General features: G+C 36.9%; 1 protein-coding gene across 9 annotated transcripts in view; it reads left to right on the top strand.

Annotated features, from left to right (window-relative positions):
- RPS6KA2 (ribosomal protein S6 kinase A2) overlaps positions 1-19,489 on the top strand; it is a 303,450-nt gene that overhangs the window by 66,034 nt on the left and 217,927 nt on the right. Inside the window, exon 1 of one of the 9 annotated variants that reach the window (XM_084513725.1) lies at positions 12,821-12,875. The exons of the other annotated variants lie outside the window; for them this stretch is intronic. The gene's annotated coding sequence lies outside the window, so the exon portion shown is untranslated. Of the gene's footprint in view, positions 1-12,820; positions 12,876-19,489 lie in introns of those variants that run through there. 9 annotated transcript variants of the gene reach the window in all.

A 19,489-nucleotide genomic window follows, 5' to 3' on the forward strand; every position in this document is an offset into this window, starting at 1 on the left:
CACCTTTTCTCTAACTTATTCTGCTTCTTCCTATTTTACGTATTCACGGGGTGTAAGCCTGTAATGAACTCCTGTGCTGTATATCCTACTGGTCACCTGGTTATCCCTTGTTATCCTGCACAGAGCCTGTAGCTTGCGCTTACAGTGCCCAGAGTGCAGGCAGGCTTCCCTGGAAGACTCCTGGGGAGGGATAAATGCCTTAACGGTTTATTCATGTTACTGATAACATTCTCAAAACCTTTTTTGCTGTAATGAAACTATGTAAGTGTTGGACACTGGCTTCCACTCTTGTTTCTAGTAGTATCCTCCTCATCTCCGGTAAAAGGATGTAGTAGGATCCAGTGTTTTCTATAGCTGTGGTACCTCTCCAAAGAGCTTGTTCTATTGAGTTGAACACAAAGGGAGTGAATGTGTCTCTTAGGATGTTCTCTAGCTGTTGGCTTGTACTTCCTGTGACTTCTGACTTAGCTATTCTTCTAAAAATGTGCACACCAGACCTAGAGGAGCCCCACTTGCAGAAGTAGAACTTGCACTACAGTGCAATGACAGGAGAGACAATGTGGGATTCCAGATTTCCCAACCAAATTTCCTTCCACTGAGACTCACCACTTTCCCTTACAGCAGTAACCATTCCTCACGTCATTTGTTGTCCACAGTATCCCCTATCCACTCAATTGTTGTTGTTGTTGTTGCTTATTCCTCCTAAAGATTTCCACAGGAGACTCAGAAGTGCTTGTTTCCTGACTCAGATTTAATTGTAGTTTTGTTGTTGTTGTTGTTTTTTATTGAGCGATAATTAATCACCATGAAAGGTTTTTCATTAATATTTAATCCTAAACTATTCAGCTTCCAGCTTGTATTTAAATACCAAATCAAATGTAATCTGCTTGTTTCAAGTCTGAAAGACCTTTGTCATGGACAGATGTTGTTTAGTAGGCACAGTAATGAAAGGAGTCAGGACTTTGGTTTGGAGAGTAACGCTTATTTTACATATGGAACTGGGCTGTTTGATGTCTTAAAGCTTCAGTGTATTTATGAGAAGATGCATATCTGCCTGAGAAGGGCACTGAAAATGGTTTTATAGTTCTGTGAGATTTTAGAAGAAAGGCTCCTCTATATGATTATTTCTGGGAAAAACAAATCAGAAACAGTTTTTTATTACTATTTGAACTTTGGACACTAGCAGTTCTGTGTGGATTCTTTCATTGCTTTGAAAACCAACTATGAAGTAATGAATGAAAAAAGGAAGAGAAAAAACGTACCAAACAAAAAATCTAAATAAAATTGTTATATAAATGGTGATAAAAAAGTATGACTCACTGTGCTTAAAACAGTTGACATTTATTGTTCAGTTTTAGAATAACAATTTTACTGGAATTAAATTATTTATCAAATTTCCAACTCCTGTTTGTGGGGTAAACAACAACAACAAAAAAACAGAACCAACCAACCCTCTGTATTTTGGCTGGTTTCAGTGAAAAATACTGCCTCATCAGAACCAGAACTTTTCACAAGTGTTTCTAGACTTCTGAGTCCTCTAACAAATTATGGGGGGAACGTTTATGCTGGCTTCTAATATATCACTTTTACGTTCAGGCTGTTTGACTTGTGTTGCCACTGGTGGATGTCGCTGAGAAGCGCTGTCCGTGCAATGCATGCTTGTAATGGTTTCTAAACATGATAGGGTGCCTGACTGTATTTCATAGCAAAGTACCAGCAGTTTATATCCTACCTTATTTTAATTTGAGTTGATTGTTGAAACCAGCAGTTCAGACCTTTTATACAATATGGTAATACTGCTCAAAAAATAATATTTTTTTAACATTTTTGAATAAAACATGACTGGATTTGACTACCAGTCCATGGGTAGTAGTGGTATAATTTCTATTGCAGTGTAAGTGGAAACTATGTGGAAGTGATCACTTGTAGGTGCCATAGGAAGGTACTTGGACAGGTACAGCTGTTGAGTAGGATTTTCTGTCACTGCAGCTCATTCAAAGCTTTCCTTTTATTAGGCCATCTAGGTTGCAAACATATTAAAATTAAGATCACAGACTAGCTACTACAGCAATGTGGTTTTGATATCTGTTCACACTGCTTCGTATGCAAAATTTGACCTAGGATTTGTGCATTTATCATCAAATAAAAGAGTATTTCTCTGTAAATGTTCATTTTCTCTATTTGCCCTTTGTATTAACAGCAAGGTGACAGCTCCCTTGTTCCCTGCCTCTGGAACAAAACTTATAGTAGGTATTTCTTGGGAAATAGCATGCTCCAGGAAAGCAAATGTTATTAAAATGAAATAAATTAACTCACCAAAATGTCACTTGGGCTATGGTAATGGCCAGAGGCTTCTGTCAGGGCTGTGAAAGTGTTGGGCATCAAAAAACAAGCAAGGAGGAAGAACCTAGAGCTTGGGAGTCAACCATCAATCTAGCACCTGGTGATTAGTCAATAGATTTCTTTGAATAGGCTCAAGCTGTGTAAAGAACTTCACTGACCTCGAAGGATGGCGGGTAACAGGTTAGTAACCTGGAGTGTGGCTCCTCAGGTGCACGATGGGACTGTCTGCTTCCAGAAAGGGCACGGCCTTGGAAGAATGGTAAGTATTTTACAGCATATTGGAGTGTTTTTACAAAGTATGTTTACTCCCTGCTGATATATGGGGGAATTTACCTGAGAATCAGACAGGTGGTATCTATCCTCAAGAATCTGCAAAAATCAGAGATTGAATGGGGGAAACAAGAAACACTGATCCTGCTTGTGTTGAGTCTTCCAGTGTACAATCTCCATGCATAAATCCAGTGAGGTAAAAGGATGGAGAGCTACTGTTAGAAAAGGGAAGGAAAAAAATAATTCCTTTTGTCACGAGATTGGACCCAAGCCTGGGAGCTGCAGAACTAAGTAATTCTTTTGGAATTGTCACCTGCAAACACAGCTTGGTGTCTTCTCGGTAAAATATTTATGTGCATTTACCGTTGGTAAAATGTATTTGTTCTTGAAAATGAATGCCACCAGAAGTAGCATATTCTTCTAGTGCAAATCATCACTGCCTTATGGAAGATGCATCACCTTTGGAAAACACTTGCTCATCAGGTTTGGAAGACACAAAATTTCTAGCTGGAGAATAAGTGATAACGCAAAGAACAAAGGAATTAAGTCAAGTTTCTAGTTTTTTTTTGTTTGTTTGTAAGTTTTAATAGGCCTCTTAAGGGAAAAAAAAAAAAAAAAGAAAAGCTAAACAGCTGCTAAGGTCTGTATAGCTCTTTCTGATATCTCAGAATTTACAAAGGTGAATGTGCAGAGGGCATTGCTCTATTTGCTCTGTTTTGGTGAAATTTAAGTATAGAGAGGCAGCTTGTGCTACCTGTTGCTGCTGAACTGGCAGAATTTTCATCGGTTAGGTAACTTCTTTCTTTTGGATGATTTACACAACAGCTGCTATTTATCTACCACTCATTACCCAGGAGACTTTGGATAGAATATGTGGCTTAAAACCATTGCCAAAATAAGAATTGTACAGAGTATTTAGTACTCAGTGTTGCATGAGTAATACCACTGCACTTGAGATGTGTAGAGAAATTCTACTTTTCGCTCTTTTGATCCATGAAAAAATATTTGCAATTCTTTAATAGGACATATTTGCATGCATTTTTAATCTGTAAACTTATGGAGCAAATTGTAACTTTGACATGATTGGAAAATGCAGTGAGCTTAATTCTGACAACTTTGCTTTCACAGTCCCTGTAATAAGCAACTAATTGCCAAATAGTATGTGAGCTTGTCAAGTAAGAGTTATATTTTCTTGGTTTTTTTTTTGGGGGGGGGGAAGGAGGTTCTTAATTCACAGTAAAGTTTCTAGCTTTACCTGTGATAACTTTCAAATTTATCAAGGGATATTAACTCAAAGATTTAAGTGAATAGATTCAACTAAAAGTAAACATTTGGATAGTCATTTTAAAGTATTCCCCTCTTTCCTGTCAAACACTTCCAAAAATATTTTTATTTAGAAAGTATAGCAAATGATTTCATAAAATGACAATTTATATTTAAATTAATGTGTTTAGCTCACAACATTGGGCTAAACACATTTATTTCAGATGCTTCTGTCTCCTGTTATTCAACCCTTGTTACTCTTGTTTTAGGAACAAGCAAGGCACATGTAAATAGTAGCTTCCCAGTGTTGCATGTGGAGCTGCTGGCTGGGAAGGAATCGAGCCCAGACCTCTTACCATATTAGAGAAATTCCTCTGTAAATTCAATCTATCCTGCCAGGAGAACAGAGAGACATGCTGGAGTTGCTCTATTTATATAAATTTACAAGGAGTAGAGAACATCTGAGTTCAGTCCTTCTTCAGTGTGGATGGTTTATAGGATCTTTAGGAGAGCTGGCTCTCAGTGACATTTTTGTTGCCATGCAGAGCAGAGCTGCATCTTTTCCAGGCAAACTGGGGGCAGTTGGATGGTATTTGTATAGCTTCTTTTCATTCATTCTTTCCTTAAGAATATTTGAAATAAATCTACTGGTTTAGAACAAAGGAGGAGGATTTAGAACAGTTTAGAGCCTGTCAATGTGTAGAAATGTGTCATTTTTACTTAGAGCATGGTTTTGTCTAAGCTGCATAAAAAGCTTTGTGGATACTCTATTTAAACACATGAAAAAATTGGGAAATTTGGGATTTGGCACCAGTATAGAGATCCATACTGTCTCAGATCTTAATCTTTGTCTTAACAAAATGGGAGATTTTGCTTTCAGTCACACTAGTGTAAATTATAACCCTACTGAAAGCTGTTGATTTATTCCAGATTTGCACTGGCATGACTGAGAGTAGAAGTTGTTCCTTTTGCCCAAGAGCAAGGACAAACATACACAGGTAATTGAGCTGTTGTACTTAGGGAAGTGAACAGGTTTCTGCAAACAATTTTATTTATTTATTTATGTATTTTTCTAGTAGAAACTCTGGGTGTAAGAGTGGGGTTCTTTGAGATGTGTGAGGATTTGCAGGCAGCCTCCCGTGTGAGCTGGGTACACATGTGCCTTGTGCTGTGGAGCAGGTACTCAAGCTGGTGATTCAGATGTCTAGGCCTTGGACCTGTGCCCTCTTTGTTCTAGCTGTTACTTCTCCCCTTCCTTTATTCCAAGATAATCCTTTGCACTGGGTATTACAGCAGGTGTTGCAGGACCTCTGTGCTGGCTGTCCAGGTCTTGGAGCAGGCCACAGGGAGAGCCAGGATTGAGAAGCTTGACTGAGCCTGTGGCTCCTCTGGTCCTTTTGCTCTCATGGCTTGCAAGTTTGTAAGAGCACAGACTGGTGTACTTGAGCACTGTCGAGTTTGATTTCGGGATTTATCCCTGTTTATATAAATAAAAGCAGTTATTTACTGAGGAAAACAGAGAAAATTCTTTCAGTATGTTCCTATTATATTTTTATAATAGCTCTTCTTGACATTTTCCTGGCTGGTAGTCACCTAAGAATTTCTGAATGGCATATGTATATAGATTTATTTAACAAGAACACACTCATGTAATATTTGGAGAACAGAGTGAGAAGTGAAGCTATATTGCATTACTATCTGTAGTTTGTCTAGATTTTGAAAATTGCACATGTTCCAAACGATAGCATAGTTAAGAGAGCATAAGTAGCTTGCATACATTGAGTCATATTGATTACAGTGCCCTCCTTCAGAGAACTGCACTCATCAAGAAGAGAAGATGCTTTGCTGGCTGAAGGTATCTGTTTGTAACTGATTAAAAACAATTCAGGAGGAAGGTGCAGAGAATCTCCTATTTCTCCTGCTTGTCAGGCACATTTATTTGTTTTGATGTTATCAGATTTTAAATGTGCTTGTCAAAGATTTCAGATCACCCAATATTGTGGCTAAATAATGTATGTGAAGTGGAGCAGTACAACATTAATTTTACCTAGAAAAAAAAAAATAATTCTGTGTATAACCAACTATACAACACAAGAACAAATTTAATAATATCTTTGTAGGGACTATAGGATGCTAGGTCTTTTCTATTTAGATGGGTTTATTTTGTCAGCATGGCTGAAGTGCTTCCAGAGCATCTCTTACAATAGTATATTGTGCTAATTCCTATTAAAATTTTGTCTTAAAACTTCAAAATGCTTTGAAGAATCACAGACTATTTCTCCTGGAAAACTTGCAGGGCGATCAGTTCTGCTTTCTCAATCACACGTACAACTTGGGAAAAGATGAGTATCCTCTCTTCAGACTTAACGTAGATTCATAAAGAAATAAAACACCTATATACAAGACCCTTGTCTTCTGTATTTTCTGTTTTACCTTGTGAAGCCTCTCTACTAAGAAAGTAACATGCTCTTTCTCTCATTGTTTATACCCCCAAAAAATATAGTGTAGAAGAGATACTGAAATTAGTACGAGAATAATACCTTCTGAATACCATTTCAGTTTCCCTACCTATTTCCAACATTTACCTACAGTGTGATGTCTGAACACTAACCTTTGAATGCTATAAATGCTCTTGTTCCAAGCTTTATTAACAAAAAGGTATTGATACATTAACCATGTTCTTTTATGGGTACTTGAAGTAATGGTTCTCCTACTTCTATAACAATCTGATTATTTATTCAACCTTTTACTATTCTTGAGTTAAAACCCCTTAGGTTAACCCCTTTAATAATGTAAAGTAATCATGATGTAATGGTTTTGTGTCTTAAAATATGAAGAACCTGTCAGGCTTCCTTCTAGAATCTAGAAAAGGAAGGAGGTACAACTTGGATTTTCTGAAAGAATGTGTAAATGAAATTAAGCTAAGAAAACATGAAAGTAAATATTGATGACAGTCCTGTAATAGTGGTGCCTGTGAACCTATTTAATTATCTCCCAAGAAAAATACCATAGGTCATTCCATCAGTTTATTTTCAAAACAAGCACAAGGAAAGAAAAATCCTTTGTGCAGGGAAACAAACTAAATTGGAACTGGTTTCTTGCACTCAGCATTTTCTTTTAAGTTCTGACAGTGTACCTGGTGCTGTATATGATACAGCATGCATCTGATGACAGAAGAAGAGAATAAAGGATTTAGAAAAAAAACATTTTTCTAACCAACACAGGTTTTTATTTTCTTCAGGGGGATAACTTATTTCCTTTGGCATACTTCTTATATCTTTGACACATCTGTTCCTCTTGCCTTTGAGGTACTTTTACAAGACATAACAAACAGAGTGCTGGGGCTAGATGCTGCAACCAGCTGAATGCAGATGGTGTGGCAAAGACAAGCAGTTAGGATGAATAACTGCTGTCTTGCTTTTTAGCCTGGCATGTACACGCTGTGGAGTGCTAATGGGAAAGGATGCATTCCTACACAATAAATCCTTATCTGTAATTCTAATTAGAAGGAGGGATTGGTGTAGTATCTCTCACTTATCACAATAGTAAGTCTAGTAAAATTGTAGCTTAAACTAGAAATCACTGAGCGAACCTGATTGTCTGGGGGATGGCATCTTAATCCTTATTTATCAGGACAAGTTAGGTGACTCAGTCCTCAAGTAAAGAGGAAGTGGAAGAAACCTACAAATGAAATATTTTATGAGAAATATTTTATGAGAAAAGCTCAGTCATCTGAGCAACCCTATGAGGCTACTTGGGGGTGGGCCATTAAATTTCGAACAGCCTAAAAGGAGGACAAAAACAAACAAACAACAAAAAAAAAAAAAGGTAAAATTTCTGTTTTTGAAGGGGAAAAGTGTTCATATGGGAGAGTCAAGGTGGTCATCTGCTCTCCAGCATCTGCTTTAAATATAGGTCTGCCCAATACTGATAAAAAAAATTTTTTTGCAAATTTGCTTATATCATTTTATAAAGCCTGAAAGTAGCAGTGCTTTCTCAAAAGATCACTAAACTATGTTTTGCAATAGATTCTGTCACAAGACTTAAACAAGAAAGCAGATTTGATGGTCTGCATCACTTAGATTATCCATCAAGTTAGAAAAACAGAAGCTACATTTGTTTTACTAAAAATGGGGCTTCATTTATATCAAATAGGAAAATACCTGCCTTGTTCTGTTTCTTCATCCTTCCCCTTTACCGGTGTCCCAAGTTCTATACTACTTAATTATTCTTAATATATCTGCATACTTCTAGACATGCAGTACTGAAGTTCAAAAGCAAGAATATATACTTGTTTTCCTATAATATTTTTTCCTAAGATCAGAACATTCCTGTTCCAGGTTCCTGCTTACATTTTTACTAGTCTGATTCAAGAGTTGAGTTGTGGCTTATTGCATCGTGGTTGCGAATGATGACATACAAAGTGTTCATGTCATCAATGAAGACCTTCCTTTAATAATAATGTAGCTTTATTTAACTCTTATGATTTATAGTAGAAATATCAGGATATCTACTTCCAAAATCAGCTATGCTGTTTATGAAAAATTAGTTGGTAGTCTTGGAATAATTCTTAGGAGATGTGTCCCCTCATATAACATACTACATTACCATATATTCATGTTCTCAGAAGGGGAATATAGTATGTGTATGAGTGAAGATTTATAATCTTTGAAAATGTGATATATAATCAGAATTATAGATGAGGGAACTTAGATTACGTTGCAGGTGAAGTGTGTTTTTTTTTTTTTTTTCTCTCCAAGAAATCCAAATCTTCTATGAGTTACTGTGAATATTTATGCTACGGAATAGAAGAGTAATATATTATAGTTCATATTGTGTTGTTTTGTTTTTCCTGATGTCAAAATTATGTCAGGGTACTGCGTAGTGAAATACCTTTCATAAGCCTGAAAAAAATTGCAAGAGTAAATTTCTAGGCTTTTAGGAAGATATCAAAAATATAAATAACATAATCTGAAACGTTTGGTATCTGTTTATAGTTATACAACAGTTAGTAGCATCTCTTGAGGTTGAACTTCAACTATAGCTAGTCTTTTGTGGGCATTGTTGAGTGTGGTGGACAGTGTGGGTCTGTTCTAATACGTGCAGTTCTACATGCTCTGCAGATCAAACTGTATGCAGTGGAAGGACCCTGCGAGTAGATTTATGTGCTGTGGCTGGCCAAATTTGGGGTGATGAGGACATTAAAACCAACTGTGAGTTGGTTAGGTCTGTTAAGAGAAACCTTGTCATTGTGGATATTGTTGCTTATTTATTAAGATATATTTCATCACAATGTGGAATAAAGAATGAGAAGTCTTCTCATGGAAGCTGTGTTTCAATGACGTGTTTCTGATTTCCAGAAGGACAGTTCTCAGATGTTTCAGTCTGACCTTTAAAGTTAGAACATATGTCTTGGCTTAGTCCCATTGTGAAGCTGCACCCTAATGTATTTGTCCCTGAAAGGGTTAATTCTGTTTCCATCCATACTTCTGTATTCCTTTTTTGTTCTGCTTGCTTGTACCAAATGAGCTACAGCACATAGTAGTGCTTGCATGGCCAAAAAGTAGAAAGAGAAAATGGGGAAGATGTTTATGGAGTTGGACACTAGAAATGAGGGAACTAAATGTACTCTAGAAGGATATGGAAGGAAGTAACTATGGTGTAGTGAGATCTGGAAAAGATGAGACAAGAAAGCAAACTTGTGCTATCTCTGCTACTCGTGAAATCTTATTTTTGTCTGAGAGCTTGAGTCCTTCTATCTATGCTCTTCTAAGGGCTGATAAAGCAGTTATCTGACAAGACTGAATAAATATATTTGCAATGTATTGCAATATATTGCAATATATCCTGGTATAAAGGAGACAAAATGAGTTGTAGCTAGTCTTCCTCAAAGAGAGTGCTTAGGAGTGTACAAGTCAGTCATGATGGACATGAGTATGAGTTAGGTAGCTGGCTGAAGTGCTTTTCTGAAAAAGTGCTTGAAATAGTGCTTTTTATTTTTTTATTTTTTTTTCCTCTACGAAGAAAAGAAATGCATCTGTCTCTTAAAAATTAAAAAAAAAAAAAATAAATCTTGCATCTCCTATCATGTCTTGGAGGAGTTCAGTTGGATTGTCTCAATCTGCGTGGTTGTCATGTTGAAAATCTATATATGAGAAAATACATGAATTTATAATTTTATGTTTTTCTGATTATGGAATCAGAATTTACTAATCTACTGTATTGTAAATGAATAAATTTAAAGTATTGAAATAAGTATATCCTGTGCACTTGGGAGAAGACTTTTTACCACGTTCTGACTATGATTTCATTGTGATTGTACAACCTGAATTGTAACTCAATGCATCTTATATCGGGGGAAAAAATAGCTAACTGTTTCTCAGCTTGGGTAGCTGAAGGAGATTAAGGTTTTCTAAGTCTTGAGTCAATGACCGTCTACAGTATGCAAATACTTGTTGAAGCAAAGATGTGTGGGATGTGGATAACAATGCCTCATTAGTTACCTTTTGTTTCGGCTTAGTTTTTTCATTGCAGTCTGTTTCAGTTCACACATTAGCACACCAGCAGCCTTTCACTGCATTTGTTACAATTTTTTCAAGGACCAATAGCATACTGATTGGGGGTGGTCTGTGACCAGATGGCAAGAAACTTGGAGCCTAATTCTGATCTTCCTTATGTGAGGAGAAAGAAGAAATAGTGGTGTTTATATCAGTGAAACTTAACGTAGACTAGAAGTTATTTCAGAGAGAACAGAATGAAACCCATGGTGCTTCTCCTATTCCTCAGAAGGTCTAGCATGGTAATCTGGGAATACTTTCAAGTTTCTTTTGAATTCCTGAACAATCTCAACTCTTTAATGCTTCAGTTATAGTTCTGAGTCAAATCTGTCCCTAGTGAAGCCCAGCTGAGGTTGGTAGACTTGCACTCAGGATGAAATTGGTTCCTGAATTTTAATTTATTTCAGTCTTCCTAGTAAAAGCCATAAAAAACAGACTCCTGCAGATCTCATATTTGTTACATGGATTTATATTTTCTTTTAAACTGAACCTGAGTTGTAATAGAACCTGTATTTTAAGTGTCGTGGTTTTGTCTTGTGTTCTGCTTTTTGTTCTATTCTTTAGATTCTATGACTCTATGTATATTGGTATTAATCCCAATGATAATTATTCTTTGATTTCTCTGAAGACACAAAGAGCTTCAAAAGCCATAATTAAGCTATGCAGCATCCTTATTGAATTAGGCAAGCATCATCTCAACCTTTTGAGAGATCAGTGTATCTGGTCAAAACAAATAATAGTGCGTTTTTTTTTTTTTCTGGATTTTAAGATCTTGGAACTTTAATTAGTATCTCAAAGAGGTAACTGCTGTTCTATATATCACTTCAGAGGATTCTCAGTTAAAGATTCACAATAAAAATACTTGCTTTGGATCATCTTTCAACATAGTATATTTTGTTTCTTTTAAATGTGTGAGAAATTTAACCAGTTAATTGACTTCATCTTGAGGTTGGTTTCCATAAAACAAGCAGCAGCTATGACTAGGGAAGCTCATACAATGTCTTAGTGTTATTTCAGCTGCCCAACCATAGAGACAGCCAGAATTTGGGTACCCTACCTCAGTTAGAACCAGTACATTTGGATAATGTCAGCTTTTTATGGGTAAGCAAATCCGTTATGCCAGGGAGAAGGGATAGTTCTGTGGTTATTGAGAAGAGTTCAGAAAAAGAAGGCAGACCAGGGTTTTCATCCTGAATAGCTTTCTTTTTGAACCTTCTCAAAGGTGTTTTTTTTATTGTTGTTGGTTTTTTTTGTTTTGTTTTGTTTTGGTCAGATTACTGTTTGGCCGATAACCCTACTGTGTAAGAGTGGCGTGGAAGGATATCCATATGTTCTATTGTTCTATATTGTATATGTATATATTCTATATATTGTTCTATATATGTTCTGTATGTTCTATTGACACCGACTCAGCAGCCCTATTGCTGTACACATCAGAAAGAATGAGGCTTTCTGAGCCAAAAGCCATTTGTAGCATGTTTCTCCACACAACTTTGTTGTCGTGAGGCAGAGTTTGTAGACTTTAATTTCCACACTCCTGATTTGTAAAATATGCTTTCAGTATCTTTTGGCATTTTATAGTAATTTTTGTTCAGCTTCATCTACAAATTCTATTATAGGTGATTTAATTAAATGATAAAGGGATAAAGCAACACTGAAAGAGTTAGTAAGAATGCTGCTGAAGCATTGGGTAGATCTGCCCTAAGTATATGTAGTTTACATTGTGTAAATAGAGCCTATGCTTGCTGTAGCTTTATCTGTTAGGGCGTCTGGCAGCCCTCTGGGACTGCAGGCATAAAGGGTTTTGCAGTGTGGTCTCACTAGTGTGAAAATATTTTGCACAAGCATGCAGGAAGGCTTTAACATTTTTGTTTTGGCCGAGAATGAAATGAAGCAGAAACACTTCCAAATATTCATGAAAAACACTTGGATGGAGACTGCCGCATGATGAAGAGCAAGGACCTAGAACCTGGCTCCTCCCACAGTCCTTGTAAGACTCAGCCTTCTACGTGTTCCAGAAGAATTGGCTTTACAAAAGTAGCTGTAGGGAAAGTTGTCATCAAAATGGCATGTTCCCAGCAAAATCTTTCCAGAAGACTGAAGATATTCTGCACGTGTTTTCAAATTGTGAAGTTAATTAATAAAAAATAATTAAAAAAAAAAAAAAAAGACATTGGGAGGAAGTCATTTTAATGTTTTGAGTTGTCAAAGCATTCAAAAGACTTGGGAGTAAAATGGCTGGCTTGTGACTCTGAATAGTTCGATGAGGTGGCCTGATACTGCATCTACATATGCAGTCACAACCATTTTTTTTTTCCACTAGTGCCTCGTTAATTCAGTTAACTGCTGCATGTTGATGGTTTGCTTTCATTTTCTTTCAACATAAGGTTGAAGGATTGAACTTACTACATATTATTGTTACCTGCTCTGAAGGCTGTGTTGGTAAGTTCCTTCATGTGCTTTCATATGCTGTGCATTAATAGAATCCAAGGGTGCTGTAGCAAAAATATTGTTTTGAGATAAGTGGGGCTGTTTTGCAGCTTGAAGATGAGGAAACTATACCATAGATATGAAAATGAAAGTGTTTTGGAGAATTTTTCATAAATGAGATAAACTGTTTTAATTTATAAATGTACCTACAAAAATTCTGCAGCAGAAGTGTAACCATGTAGAGGGAAACTTCACTTGCCAGTCTCTGCTAGAGGTAAAAGTGGCTGAAAACAAGATTGCATAAAGGAATAATTCTTAATACTAAACAGTGCTGTAGCCCTGCCTATAACAGCAGCAGAACTGGTTGTTGATGTTCTTTATCATAGATCATATTTCATTCAACATTTTTCTTCCAGCAGTTCTCTGCGTACGTTTTGTCTGGGAAAAGATCTAGACTAATATAGGAATTGTATTTAAGAAAAAAAATATACATTTGACAATATGGGGATATGGCAATGATGACTCATGAATCATACGTGTCGCCTTATGTAATATGCAGCAGAGGAGACAGTTTCAGGCTCTCTACAATAGCATGTCTTTACAATATGAGTCTGAGAGACGGGTGTTGTACACTGTGCTGACCTTTTAACATGAAGATGGGACACACATTGATTTTATCATTATACTGTGCTGTTTGCAATATCTACTAGATATTTTTTTTGTCTCAGATCACATCAGACATGATGCTTTTTATGCTCTTTCAGGTTTGAAAAGCAGAGGTAAAAAAGTCTATTGATTCTGCTGGATGAGTTTAAGCGTTGTAATATGTGCAAAAGCTGAACTAGTCCTCACAGCTACATTGAAACCATGGACTTTCCTGGTCTGTTAAGTAGTGAGAAAAGCATGTTAAGGGGTCTGAGCAGATGCTGTTTGTTCTGTTATCTTGTCTTACACTTTTCCCAAGAAAGGGAAAGGGTGAGCTTCTGAATGTGAGGTATCTTAGAGTTGTCCTGTGTCCCAGAATCCTTCTAGATATGGCTGGAGGTGTTACTGGCAAGGGGTTTTGTACAGCAGAGCTCAAGAACAAATTCTTCAGTTCTTGTTGCAGAAATAGAGGCTATTTGCAGTGATGCCACAGCCAAACCTTTGTAGATGAGTCATTAGAATGGCAAATCTTTCTTCTGCTTTACAAAGACTTGCAGTGGTTTGTTTCACTGGGGTCTGCAGGAAGAACAGTGTAAGCTATTGAAATTAGTCCATGTAGCATACCCAAGTGACTTTGTGGTGGTTTCCAAGGGAGGCTGTGGCAGAGCAGCAAGCTGAACTTGGGCTTGCTGAGAAGTAGGCTGGAGTCCTGTCAAAAGGAACAGCCTATTTTTCCTGAGACTTATCTGTGGAGCTGGAGGAGGCTTCCTTCTAGGTATTTATTTTTGATTGTTAGTTGTGGAGAAATGCTAAGAAGTAGTACATACCCTCAATAACGGAGTCTTTTTAAACATTCGGTGGCTGGATGGAATGCATTGCTTCTGACTCACTGGCATAATTAGGAAAACCCTTTATCAGAAAGAATTTGAGCCTCTTTCCTGAGCAGCTGAATAAACTGCTTTCTTGAGGCAAATATTGTTGTACTGTAGATGGAAGTTTTTATCACAGTTTAGTCTAGGTTTAAAAGATATTTCTTGCCTTCCTTTCCTTTTCCCCTCACCTTATCTGCTCCTGTTAAACCTCTTCATAAAAAAGACTTCAATATGACAAAGGATGTGAGAGAAATTGTGCCTGGAAGACAGAGTGTGAGAGCAAAGGCAATTTTTTGCTGTCAGCATGTATCAGACCTTGTCTGCAAATCATTGATTGAAAGGGAAAGGAGTTTCAAACCGATTGAAGCTCTGGTTCCTATCCAGGGCCTGTTTTTCCTCTATTAAAAGCAGAAGGTACTATTTAATGGTTGTTCTTTCTTTTTGCCACAAATGTTTATTACTTCATGTGGCCTTTCTGTGGATTTGAAGAGAAAGCAGAGAGGAATATGAGAGAGCATCATTTAGCAGCTGTTGTTACAAAGATGTTGCTGGATAGCCAGAAAGGCTGGGGTAAGCAGCAGGGTCACTGACTTTAGCAGACCTTCCCACTTAGTGTGTTCTGAGTACACCACTTAGCCTGCATATAGCCAGCTTATCTGTCTCCCACTTTGACAACCAAAGCCTTCTTCCAGCATGCCTCATGGCTCAATAGATGCAGGCAGAGCAAGCAGCCATCTAGATTTGGTGCTCTATTTTGTTCACAGTGAACTTCACTTTTACCAGCTTTGCTCCCTTGAGATTGAAGACAGGGCTCAATCTTTAAAGTTGGAAATGAATACTTTCATGGAACAGTTGGAGCTTCATTCAATAGGATGTCTCAGATTTCTCCAGAGACCCCTATGCCTGAGAGCTCTATCTTCTCAATTAAACCACAGCCCCTCTCTTTTTCAATTTCCTGTGACTGCTGAAAAGTGATTTTTCTTGTTACCATTACTTTTTTTTTTTTTTTTTCTTTCTTCCTTTCTTTGTCATTATCTGTGTTCCTAGTGGAATTTGACTGTGTTAACATCTTGTTTTTTTGCAGGTATCTGGATAATGATTTTACAGGGTTGGAATGGTGGTAGGTTTTACATCATTTCAGGTTTGCTGTGTTCCAGCTCATTCAATGACTGAGATTTTCTCTTCCTCTTTCCTCTCTATGGCAAAAGTGGAATGGAGTAGTATGGAAGGTGGGGAAGACTCACACATCTGTTTTCTTAATTAGCACTATAGCTATCTCTGTGAACTCCTGGATCTCTTCTGCTCAGAAAAGGGAGGATAGAAAATCATTACCAGAAGAGGCTCCAGGCCAGGAACTGTGCTTAGCCAAAATCCTTTCTGCATGGGAGATATTTTTGTCTCATGTTTTGGTACAACATCTTACCAATTTTCTACAGCACACTGTGGGTTTTTGTTCATTTCACTATTCCCGTTAGACTTTTCCTATCCTACAGAGAATGCAGATTTATTGCTTGTATTTTTGTGTTGTCTTATCAATTGATCTTTATTCATTTAGTGAATTTTGACTAGATTATGTTGCTTTTTTAAGCATGTCAAAATTCTTTAGCCAAAAGAAATGGACCCAGTACAGTAGTACCATTCATCACCTACCTCAATCCAAGCTCTCCAGGATGAGTAGTGTCTGCTCATTTTGTTCTAAAGCTGGCCTCAAACCCTCCTTTCTTACTCACCCACTTGTCTTTGTTGGCGTTCCAGGGAGTGGATGTTTTCATTGGCAGACTCTATTTGAGGGTTGTTCTTGCACAGTTCTTTACAGCTCATTCCCCCTCCCTGAACTTCCCCCAAAGTCATTTGCTAAGGGTCTGATGATGCTCAGGTGAAGGCCTTTGCCTTGTGGTGCTTCAGAGCTCTGCTGGAGTAAGCACCCAGTAGCTGCAGAGCGGTTCTTTGTACTTGAGGAGAACTGGTTTGTTTGAAGATGACAGAGGGGTAGTGCCAGAAATGTGAATTACCCTGTGACTGCTTGGAGGACTCTGGAAGGAAGGAGGAATGTGACACAAATCTGACAACTGCTTACCACAGTTTCACTACGGCAGAAACCCAAGTAATGTGTTTTTTCTTACTCTGGGATAAATATGGGCACTTATAGCTCCAACTGTAGAATGAGGTACTCAGACAAATAATAGTAAAAGCAAGTTAGAAAAGTTCAATTCAAAACAGATATTTTTCCTTCTGAAGAATTTGTAATATGAGTCTGTCTTGTCCAGGATAACCTGTCACTGAGTAAAGGACAGGTAATGCAGGACAGAAAAACTTGAAGTTGCTTGTTAGATGTGTAATGACAAAATGGATGGTGAAGCAAAGAAAAAATACTAAATTAAAAAAAAAATAAATACAACACATTGTGTGATACATAACTTTTATTTATTAAAATAATATTAGAAAAACATTGGAAGAATGGGCAAAGCTTTGAGCTGTTGAAAGGATTAGAAAAGCATTTTTTGAATTGATGTTATGTCTATTGGATCCAGCAAAGACATGACCACACCAGATATTTCATAAAACTTCATGGACTTTGGAGTCAGGGAAACATTATTATGTCTACAGAGCTTCAATAAAGATAAGATGTTGACAATCTGTCAAAATCAGATCCATGTTACTTTCTTTTATGACCTCATTTAGTTAAGAGGCAGGATGCAAATATTAAATTTATTGAGAAGACAAATGAAAGTGAAAACAGGTCCCAGCCAGGTAGATCAGTCCTGGAGTGAGAACATGCTGTGCTGAATTGCCCACACAGCACAGCCAACGTATGTGAGTCATGAGTACCAATTCCACTTCCATTTATAGATTCCGTAGGAACAGAGGTAGATACACATGCCATTGAGTGGCAAATTTTTAAGAAGCTTTGGGTTGAAATGTTGTGATGATTTGATCAGTTCTGTGGAGCTCAAGCTGTCCAGAGTAATTCCCCTTTGAGATGTTACTGAAGTGGTTGCCAAATGCAACTCCTGTCCTCTGGAGCGGTTCCAAAGCTTTGATTGCATTTGTCCCCAAAAGCCCCAAACCATCACAAGTCTTCATATAAAACATTAAAAATTAAATATGCTTCAGAAGAATATCATTATGTTGAAGTACAAACTTCTTGAAACAAAATATTTGGTCGTTATTTTCCTAGGGCAAAATTTCAAAAATATTAAGAGCAAATTGAAACTGTTTTGTATTCTAAAAATTTCATGGCTAAAATTTTGCTCAATTAATTTTTCTGTAAGGCATAAGCTGGTTGTAGCTTGAAAAATTAGCTTGAACAACACTGCGTGTGTGAACATGCATGGGTTGTGCATTTACATATAAATATATATAAAAGTTGTGTATAACCACATAGTTTAACAGACTTTTATAGGCTGAGTGTACCATATACTGTGTTCATTTATTCATTTAATTATTATGCTTAATAGGTATATGTATGTGTATATACTTATTTACTAAGTTTGTTTACATTGCTGTTCCCTAAGTGAGAAACCAAGATTCTGAAGAAAAGTTCCAGACTTTTATTCCAAAATTCTCTAGGAAGAATGGTCTTCTATGTAATCCAAGCCCTGATTTAGTGCTGAGTACTCAGTACATTCAAATCAAATTGGAATCATGTCCAATGCTAGACTGATTCTACAGCAATATATTAATCAAATAACCATTCTATCAATTTGATATACAATCATAAACTTTTCTGCAACATCTTACATTTTAGTAGTGTAGACTGTAAAGGAGTTTGTTTGTTTGTTTGTTTGTTTTGAATGTTCCTTTAAAAATGTATTAGTTATTTACAGGTAATTAACATACTTTTAAAATCTGTAATACTCATTGCATTATTGAGGAGTGTCGGAAAAAGTTAAGTAGCAGCAAGCTCTTAATAACTGACAAAATTTTAGTATAGCCTCCTAATTCTAAGTTTTCATACTGTGAAGAAATGCGTTGTTTTTATTGTTGAGCATATTTAGTTATTTATACTTTCAATCATTAGAGTATGTGACTACCAGTTTAAAAAGGGGGAAGAGGGAGAAAGCACAGAAGAAAACTCCTAAGGTTGTGTGCTTCTGAGAGAAGCAATTCTGTTACATTTCTCTCTGAGACTATTGGAGTCATATAAAAGGTATTGGAAATGGCAAAATATCGACTGCAGACAAGGCCTGTGTTGCCTGTAAGAATTATTAGGCTCTCCATTAGGATAGTTCTGCTGTTTCCTTTGAAAATAATCTTTCTTACTCTTTATTTTCTAGCATGGAATAGGAGTGTTATTGTTCATATCTATATACCTCTGTGTGTGTGTGTGTGTGTATGCATATTATCATACTTAATAGCTATGTCTAGGCCAGCTGCTCTACATCAAGAGTTATCACTTCTCAACCCAGGATGTTTCTGGCATCCAGATGGAATTGCCTACCTTAGCAGAGCACGCACACAGTCACACATTTAAGTCCTATAAATGTAGTTCAGGTTGAAAGCTTGAAATTGCCACCCATGTTCTATTATGGATGTCATAACCTTGAGGCATTTTTTTGGGTGTTACAATTTCAGTCTCTCTTGTGAAAATAGTTCTGTTTTATGTAAGTAATTAAAATACTAATTGAATCTGGATCTTTCACAACTTAAGGTGAGTCCCATAACCAGTGGGCTTAGAGGAACAGCCTTGTTAGCCTTGTGAATATGTAATTAGTTATACAAGATGAGGTTACTCCAGTAGAATAATTGAGAGCAGTTCACCTGAGAATATCAAAGAGCCTGGTAATTAGTGCACTCACTCACCTAGGTTATGGGGTATCCACTCATATTCTTTCTACAACTTAGCCTGAGCTGGGATTTGAATTATAGTATCTTAAATCCCCAGTGAGGCTATGACTCCGAGATTGTGGATTGTTTTATAGAAAGCTTGTCTGGATTTTCATAAGAATTGTTGGGTGGTTTGGGGTTTCTCTGGATGAAAATTATGATAAAATACATCCTTACAATTTTTGGTAATGAAAGAAATTTCCTCTCACGTAGCTCTAAGGATAACTGCACAAGAAATTTTAGGAACTTCAGGAAAAAAATCATTTTCCAGTAAATTACTGA

The sequence above is a fragment of the Aythya ferina genome (genome assembly GCF_964211825.1).
Source record: "Aythya ferina genome assembly, chromosome: 3".
Classification (NCBI taxonomy): domain Eukaryota; kingdom Metazoa; phylum Chordata; class Aves; order Anseriformes; family Anatidae; genus Aythya; species Aythya ferina.